The sequence below is a fragment of the Rhinatrema bivittatum genome, chromosome 16, assembly GCF_901001135.1.
Source record: "Rhinatrema bivittatum chromosome 16, aRhiBiv1.1, whole genome shotgun sequence".
NCBI classification, from domain to species: Eukaryota; Metazoa; Chordata; class Amphibia; order Gymnophiona; family Rhinatrematidae; genus Rhinatrema; species Rhinatrema bivittatum.
Genome location: NC_042630.1, coordinates 33,958,231 through 33,966,375, shown reverse-complemented (window position 1 = coordinate 33,966,375; position 8,145 = coordinate 33,958,231).

The following is an 8,145-nucleotide window of genomic DNA, read 5'->3' as shown; positions in this document are numbered from 1 at the left end:
AACTGTACACAGTACTCAAGGTGTGATACAGAGGCATTATGACATTTTCCATTTTATTCACCATTCCCTTCCTAATAATTCCTAACATTCTGTTTGCTTTTTTGACTGCCGCAGCACACTGAGCTGATGATGTTAATATATTATCCACTACTACAACTATATAATTTCCTGGATGGTAGCTCCTAATATGGAACCTAGCATTGTGTAACTACAGCAAGGGTTATTTTTCCCTGTATGCATCACCTTGCACTTGTCCACATTAAATTTCATCTGCCATTTGAATGCCCAATCTTCCAGTTTCGCAAGGTCCTCCTGTAATTTATCACAATCTGCTTGGGATTTAACTACTCTGAATAATTTTGTATCATCTGCAAATTTGATAACCTCACTCGTTGTATTCCTTTCCAGATCATTTATAAATATATTGAAAAGGACAGGTCCCAATACAGATCCCTGAGGCACTCCACTGTTTACCCTTTTCCTCTGAGAAAATTGACCATTTAATCCTACTCTCTGTTTCCTGTCTTTTAGCCAGTTTGTAATCCACGAAAGGACACCACCCCCTTTCTCATGACTTTCTAGTTTTCTTAGAAGCCTCTCATGAGGGACTTTGTCAAACGCCTTCTGAAAATCCAAATACACTACATCTACCGGTTCACCTTTATCCACATGTTCATTTTTTTGAAGGGGTTAATAAAGTAAATTTGTGAGGTAAGACTTGCCTTGGGTAAAGTCATGCTGACTGTGTTCCATTAAACTATGTCTTTCTATATACGCTATGATTTTAATCTTCTTCGCCTGTCTTATCAATGTCTTACATTTAACTTGACAATGCTTATGCTTTTTCCTATTTTCTTCAAATGGATCCTTCTTCCAATTTTTTAATGAAGATCTTTTGGCTAAAATAGCCTCTTTCACCTCACCTTTTAACAATACCGGTAATCGTTTTGCCTTCCTCCCACCTTCCTTAATGCGGGGATACATGTTCTTAACCTAGGAGCATCGGGAAGTGAGGTTTCCAGTGGAACGAATGCAGTTAGCGTGAATCTGATGGAGAAGGAAAAACTCGCTGCTGAGGATTAAGCAAGCTGCCCTGTGCCTGCCTCATATTGGGTTTCCAAAGGAAACAAGTGTTTTCTCGGTTCCAGCAAACTGTGCTGAAACTGGCTACTGCCAGGGCTACCAAACGTGTTTGGCAAGGAAAGTTGCTGGGGGCAGGTGAAGGGTGGGGAGGCTGTCGTTGACTTACTCTGCTAAGCATGACTGAATATGTATTTATTTTCTGCACTTCAAAGTGGATAACATTCAGGTATTTTCCCTTTCCCCAGAGGGCTCACAATCTTAAGTGCCTGACTTACTAAGGCTTTTCTCCCGTTCTGTGTCTACGGGCTAAATGCTTAGCGAAAGAGGTCCTAGCGATTGTACCTGAAACGAAGGAGGGTGAAGGGGCCTTACCCAAGGTCACAAGCAGCACCAGTGGGATTTGAATCCTGGTCCGTAGCCCCACTGCTCTAACCACTCGGCTACTCCTCCACTCCACCACATGGCCAGAATAAAAACCCCTCTCTGGAACTGCAGTGCATCCTGGGAAACAGGGCTGCCACCTCACCCTGGGGGTGGCTGATCCAGTCCCGGTTTTTCCGTGGCAGGCATGGAGATGTCGTTCTGATTTCCCTTGCGTCATGCCAAGAGGCAAAACTGGCTCAGCCTGTTTGGGATGACCTGGGAGAGGCGGAAACCGTACTGGAAAAGGACAGGGCAGGAGATCTTTGTAATGCAAAGCTAACATTTGTACAGAGAAGGCGGAGGATGTGGGGGGGGGGGGGCACCTGCTTCCTAACAAATTATTGGGAGAAAGTGGAAAAAGATTTTGCGGTTTTCTGATCGGTTTCTTCACCCCCCCAAAGTTTCTTCAAAGTCACTGATGCCACCAGGTTTCTGGGGGGAAGGCGCACAGTCAGGCCTGGTTTGCTTGTTCTTTTAAATGTATGACCCTGGTGCATTCTGGAATATGAAGTTCTTATGCTACAGGAACCAGGAGAGGAGGAAATGAGAAAACCCGGGAAGAGCTGAAGGACTTTTTTTTTTCTGGACCAGGGCAATGGGCACCTCATTACTGGGGCCATGGCTACCACCCCACAAAAACAGAGAAAATGAATTTAGTGTGTCCATTGCGATACCCCGTGCACTAGGATACAAACTTCACTTACCGCAGCTGCAGTTTTGCTCCACACAGTTGCCAAGTGAAACCCCCCGCCCCAGTTCAAGGAGGGAGATTATAGGTCAGTCCTCGTTTTTGGACAGCCTCCAGCCTGATGCATTCTGGGGCCTGCAGCAAGCACCGCTTTCAAATGGTACAAGCAGGGATTACCAATGCCACAAACCAGGAGCAGCCAACAGTCTCTCGCTAGGAAGTGAACCCACGTAAGCCACTCTGGCTGCAGTTACAGATACTGCAAGCCTGATCACAGACTGTCTGGCTGCCCTTTTGTCTCTCTCCCTCCCTTGCCCGCTCTTGTGCTCCAGGCTGCCCTTTGCAAACAAGGCTCAGATGGGGGTGTTCCCAACTCATAGCGGTCAGGCAGCGACTTGCTGATAGAAATCCTTCCCCCCAATGGATTTGGCCTGCCAAGCCAGTGATGCGCTGGTGGCTCCTGGAAAGTCATTGCACGATGCCCCAAGAGTCACCAGTCCTAAGAAGGGCAGAGGACGGACCCTTCCATGAGATAAGGGCAGAGCACACCACTGTGCCAAGCTGGACTAAAAAAAAAAAAAAATGTACAAAAAAATTGGGAGGCGTTGTTGGGATTGGCTTTGTAATTCCCAAAACGATGGCCAGGAGGTCTCAAATCTCATCTGAGAATCCCTTTGATTGAGACTTGGAAGGGAGCCCTGCTTGCTCCCCTCTTGCTCTGACTGGCTTCTCTAGCCATAACTAACAGAGAAAGAAAGTTCCTATGAAGGAACACAATTGGGGAAAGAAAAAAGGGATTAAGGAACTTACAAAGGTATAGGATTAAGTGAAGAGAGGGTGAATGATTTGATTAACACCATGCAGCAAGCAGATGGCAGAATCATTTGTGTCTGATGCTACATTTAAATTACTAGGCTGAACAATAAGCTTTGAAGAAATAGCACCACAGTGTCCAGTTAAGGTGTCAAATGGCTCCATTTTTTTTTCAGGACGCATTGATCCAGTCCTGGTTTTACCCCCACTACATGCCTGGACCCTGTAGTTCCGGCTTTGTCTTAGGGGAAATCAGAACTAAAGCACCATGCAAGCACTGCGAGCAAACATATCTAGGATTGGATCAGCCTGTCCTGAGAGAAAACATAAGGTAAGCAAACTGGTGACCTGCTCTCTGGTTCTGCAGCAGCTCGGTCCTTGGGCAAGCGAAGGAAAATCATTTCTCCACCAACACGCACATTTGAGAAGCATCCGAGAAGAAGAATATTTGGGGGGGGGGGGGTGAGAAGAGGAAGGCTTTCCCCATATTTGAAGGACACCGCAGACTGCAGTCTCGTGTTGGTAGGTGGAGACACAGAGCTGCGTAAAGCCTGGACTTCAGCTCCATGGACCCCCAACTCCGCCCAACCAGCAGCTCCCACCAGGTGACCTTCAGGAGCCTTCACTGAACTCCCCGCCCCCGCGCTCAGGTCTTAGCTTGGACAACCTAAATCATGCAGCAGTTCCCATTTGGCCCTGAAGAGTTTACAATTGAAACCTGAATGGTGGTGGGGGGTGGGGTTTAAGGTCGTATGGTTAATGGTGATGGGATGGGAGGTGACAGGGAACCATTCTGGGTGTTCCAGAGCTCTTTGTACCAACCTCTTACCAATTTATATAATAGAATCAGAGAACCTGACGGCAGATAAAGACCATACGGCCCATCCAGTCTGCCCAGCCACATCTCCTGCTCAGCTTCATAGTCCCTTCCTCTTCCTCAGAGATCCTGTGGCCCTTTCCTGTGTCTTCTTGAATTCTGATATGGTTCTCGTCTCCGCCACCTCTACAGAGAGGCTCTTCTATGCATCTACCACCCTTTCTGTAAAGAAATGTTTTATTAGAGTATTCCCAAGTCTACTCCCTTTCACCCGCATCCCACGATCCCTCATTTCAGAATAGTTTCATGTTCTGCGTGAGCAGCAAGGCCAGACTGCACCGGGGCGGTAGACAGACAACCTGGACCGGTGCTACATTTCATGACAGCAAAGAGTTAGCTTGGCCGGACTGGTCCCCCTTTTCAAATCGTTACTGGAGGGACCTGCCCCAAACGGAAAAGCCCAGGAGCAGGTTGCCTGGAGTTCTCTGAGGTAGGCGAGCATGGCAGAGGGCCTTCTGATGCCAGGATCTTAGTAGCCCCTCCCCCACTCCCACTCCCACCCCCAACCCCTTGTGGGTTCTGCTGTTGCCTCCTCTCCCCTCACCATCTCCCCTTTCCTGGCTCGCCGGGCAGATTCCAGGTCGGATGGGCAGGTCGGATGGGCTGGGCAGAAGCTTTGGCTAGTAGTCAGGCGAGGCAACCTTTGACCCAGCTCAGCCTGGCAGGGCACAAGCGCCGCTCTCCAACGATGCCCCTGCCTTGGCTGCGGTTGCCAGACAGAAGGCCAGGCTTTGCTTTCATCCCTTTAAACAAAGCTCGGCCATTTATCTTCCAGCTCCTGGTCCTGACAGATGTGTGTGAATTGCTCTCAGCAGGGCACTTTATCAATGCCACAGAGGTCAGAGAGCACGGGAGGCTTCACCCCGTTTACATTTTTTCTTTTCCCTTTCAATCTGCTTCTCTTCAATTTTTAATTCAATTGTTTACCTTTTTTCAACCCCCCTCCCCCACCCGCCCAAAAACAAAAAAAAAAAATGAATACTACAAACGCATGGATGGGAAGCCCGCCATTAATCACACAGGAGGGGCAACTCACCCCCTCCATCCTCCTCACCGCAAACATTTAGTTAACTTGCAAAAAAAAAAATTTCAGTGACTGCTATAGAATTTCAACCCCGAAGGTCGAATACGCTGCGTTCTTACTCCCAACAGTCTTCCAAACTGTCTCGTGCTAGTGGTCCCCTCTTTTTCCGATAAGAGCGCGCTCCCTGCTGGGGTCTCTGGCTCCTGTGGGAATGGACTAGAAGGGTTTAACTCCTCAGCGGCGTGCCTAGTGGCAGGGGTTATGCATGAAATTTCAAGGCCACCCAGCCCGAAATTCAGCCAGAGGATGCATGGCACACACTGACTTTGAAGATCTCCATTTTCCTAAATGTATGAGTTTGTACGCGTTTATAGGCCGCTGAAATGCCACAATGCTCAGACACGTCCGTTGTGCTCCTTATTCCACGTGTGTTAATTCCCGACTAAATGGGAACATAAGAAAGATATGCCATACTGGGTCAGACCAAGGGTCCATCAAACCAGGCAACCTGTCTCCAACAGCAGCCAATCTAAGCCACAAGAACCTGGCAAGTACCCAAACATTAAAAAAATAGCAGTGGCTATTCCCTATTGATTGATAGCAGTTTATGGACTTCTCCTGCAGGAACTTATCCAAACCTTTTCTAAACCCAGCCACACTAGACGTGAGGAGCAGGGACAGGGCTAGTGGTATTTGCCTGTGCCTAGGCCTGTCCCCCCCTGTTCGTGTGGGGGGCTTCCATTACTGATTACAGAACAGACGTTAGGACCCGTCACTCAATCACCGTGGTTCGCACTGGCGGGCATCAGAAATTTGGGGCAAGTCGTTGGCGCTTATCACTCGCCCAGTGGCCCGGCAGATTCCTAAACTTCGTTTCCCTGCACCAAGGGTAGGAATATTTTTCGGTAATATCTGAGCGTCCCGGCGTCCAGGTAGCCGGGGCCCGTTTGGCAGGCTACGCGGGGGGGATCTGGGAGGGCAGATGTCTGAGGACCAGCCATGCTAGCATTAGTGGCTATTTAGATTATTACAAAGCTTTGAGGGTGGACGTGGGAAGGGAGAGGTGATGGGTGTGAACTAAGTGGGGAACGGAGGGGGGGTGGGGTGGGGTGTCTTTTACACTCATCTATTCAAGACGGAAGAGTGCTAAGGAGGAAGCCGGCAAAAGCTGTCCTGGAGAAAGAGACGTCTCACAGGCTGTCGTGTTGCATGGCTGGTAGCGGGGATGTATCCTGCGCAGCGTGGACGGGAATAACTGGTATATGTCTGATGGTGTACCGCCTTGGACGCCGATACGTGGAGTGATATACTGTAAATCTCACGAAGAAAGAACCGGGCAGACCGAATGGATAGCTGAGTCTTTTTTTGTTTGCTTTTCAGCTGCCATGTTCTAAGTTACTACGCTAGGGAGAGGTGGGATTGGAGCTCGGCCTAACCTTCCGTGGACATCCTTTTACAAAAAGGGGAGTTTTCAGAAGCAGGTTTAGCGGTAGGCTCCGGGTCGTCGGGGGCAGGGAGAGCGAGGCCTCATTCTTGGCACCCGTTGTCGCGCGCCCGCGGGCGGGCCCTGGCCAGGACTTTCTCCTAACCCAGCCGGCCACTTTCTCCAGTGCTCCATCACTCTTAAGACACGCGCGTGCGCTCGCTCGCTTTCTTTTCCCAGCCATGGGCCAGGGTCAGCCGGGAGCAGGTAAGGGGTCACCCAGAAGGCACACCTTGACCGGACGGGACCAGTTACTCGCCGCCAGCCCCTTTTTCTGGACCCCCTCCTGGCATTTGCGAAAGAATTCCCTGTGTGCAGCCGGTGCTGGCACTTACAGGATCCTTACCCTTCCTCTCTGCAACCGGAACGGTTTTATTCTAAGCTAAAGAGGGATCTGATAAAAAAAAAAAAAAAAAGAAACGAATCCTTTTGCAACCCAGGGGTTTTGGAGAGGGATGATTAGGCCACAGCCGATGGGATCCCTAAGTATTATGGATGCCTGTGCACTGCAAGCTACGGCGCTCGTCATGCCAGCGGGCAGAGGGATTCTCGCTCGGCGTGGACTTAGAGACGCAACGTGTTGTACCCACGAATGTCGCTATAAAAAAAGTTGTTAAATAAATAAATAAATAGATAAATAATGTTCGTCGCTTTTCTCGCTTTCCCCCCTGAGTTAAAGGCAGCATCCCTGCCCCTTCCCTATGCAACCTCGCCCCCCTCCCCTCCCTCCTAAAACCTGAACACTGGAGTTGCAAATTCCTCGGTGGGGGGGGGGGGGGGGGATGGGACAAAAATAGAGAGGGATTTAAGTAATACTCATTTCCAGACGAAAGAAAACATCCTGAGTATCCCCTCACTCAGCACCGGGGCCTCTGGGGAAAATCCCAGATCCCAGGTAGCGCCTTCCTTCGGTCAATGCCTATCAATCCCTGCCAGGGACAAAGGAGCGAACAAGAAACCCAAACTCCACTTTCTTAAAGGCGACCTGCAGAAACCGGCCGGCTTGCATTTTTCACTGGGGCGTTTTAGGGTTTGAAGGGAGCAGGAGCAAACGTGGCATGGGGCTGGGGGCTGTTCTTGAGAGCCGAATTCACTTGATTCTCAAAAGCAGATACCTGGGGAGGAGAGGACGTAAAGCTCCTGGCCCACTGCAGCAAGAGGGTCTGAGGTCCCCTTTGCTAATATCCAGGCCTCATTACTGAGCCCATTTTGTTATTGCCTTTTGTCACGGCATGAAAAGGACCTCATTAAAGCCAAATTACAGTCCTCCTGCCTGTCATTCTAGCCTTTAACTTGCCTGGCAGTTCCTATCAGAGTCCGGTGCAGGTGTCACCTCAGGACAGCCGAAGAGCGGATCTCCATCAGAGCCCCCTGCGGGGGTCACGGTGGTACACGTGAAGCGGGAACACAGCACGGAGGGCGGAAGAGCAGATTTTGGGAAGGAGCAGACCTGGTGCTACCGGATGTGCAAACCATGCAATTGCAGGGGTGGCTCAGCCAGGGAGGGCGGCAGCGGAAAATAGAAGAGGCCTGAGCAGCCGCTGGTGGCCTCCATCCCACCGGTGGCTCATGCACATGATCCGAGCAGGAGCAGAAGAGGGAGCCCATTCTGCTGCCCCTTCTTGTATGCTGGCCCCCCCCTGTATTCATAACTCACAAGGCTGGCACTTCCTTTATGCTGATCTCGTGATGCTCAAGATCAGCAGAGAAGAAGTACCAGCCCGGCGCATTTTGAATACCACGAGGTCCATATG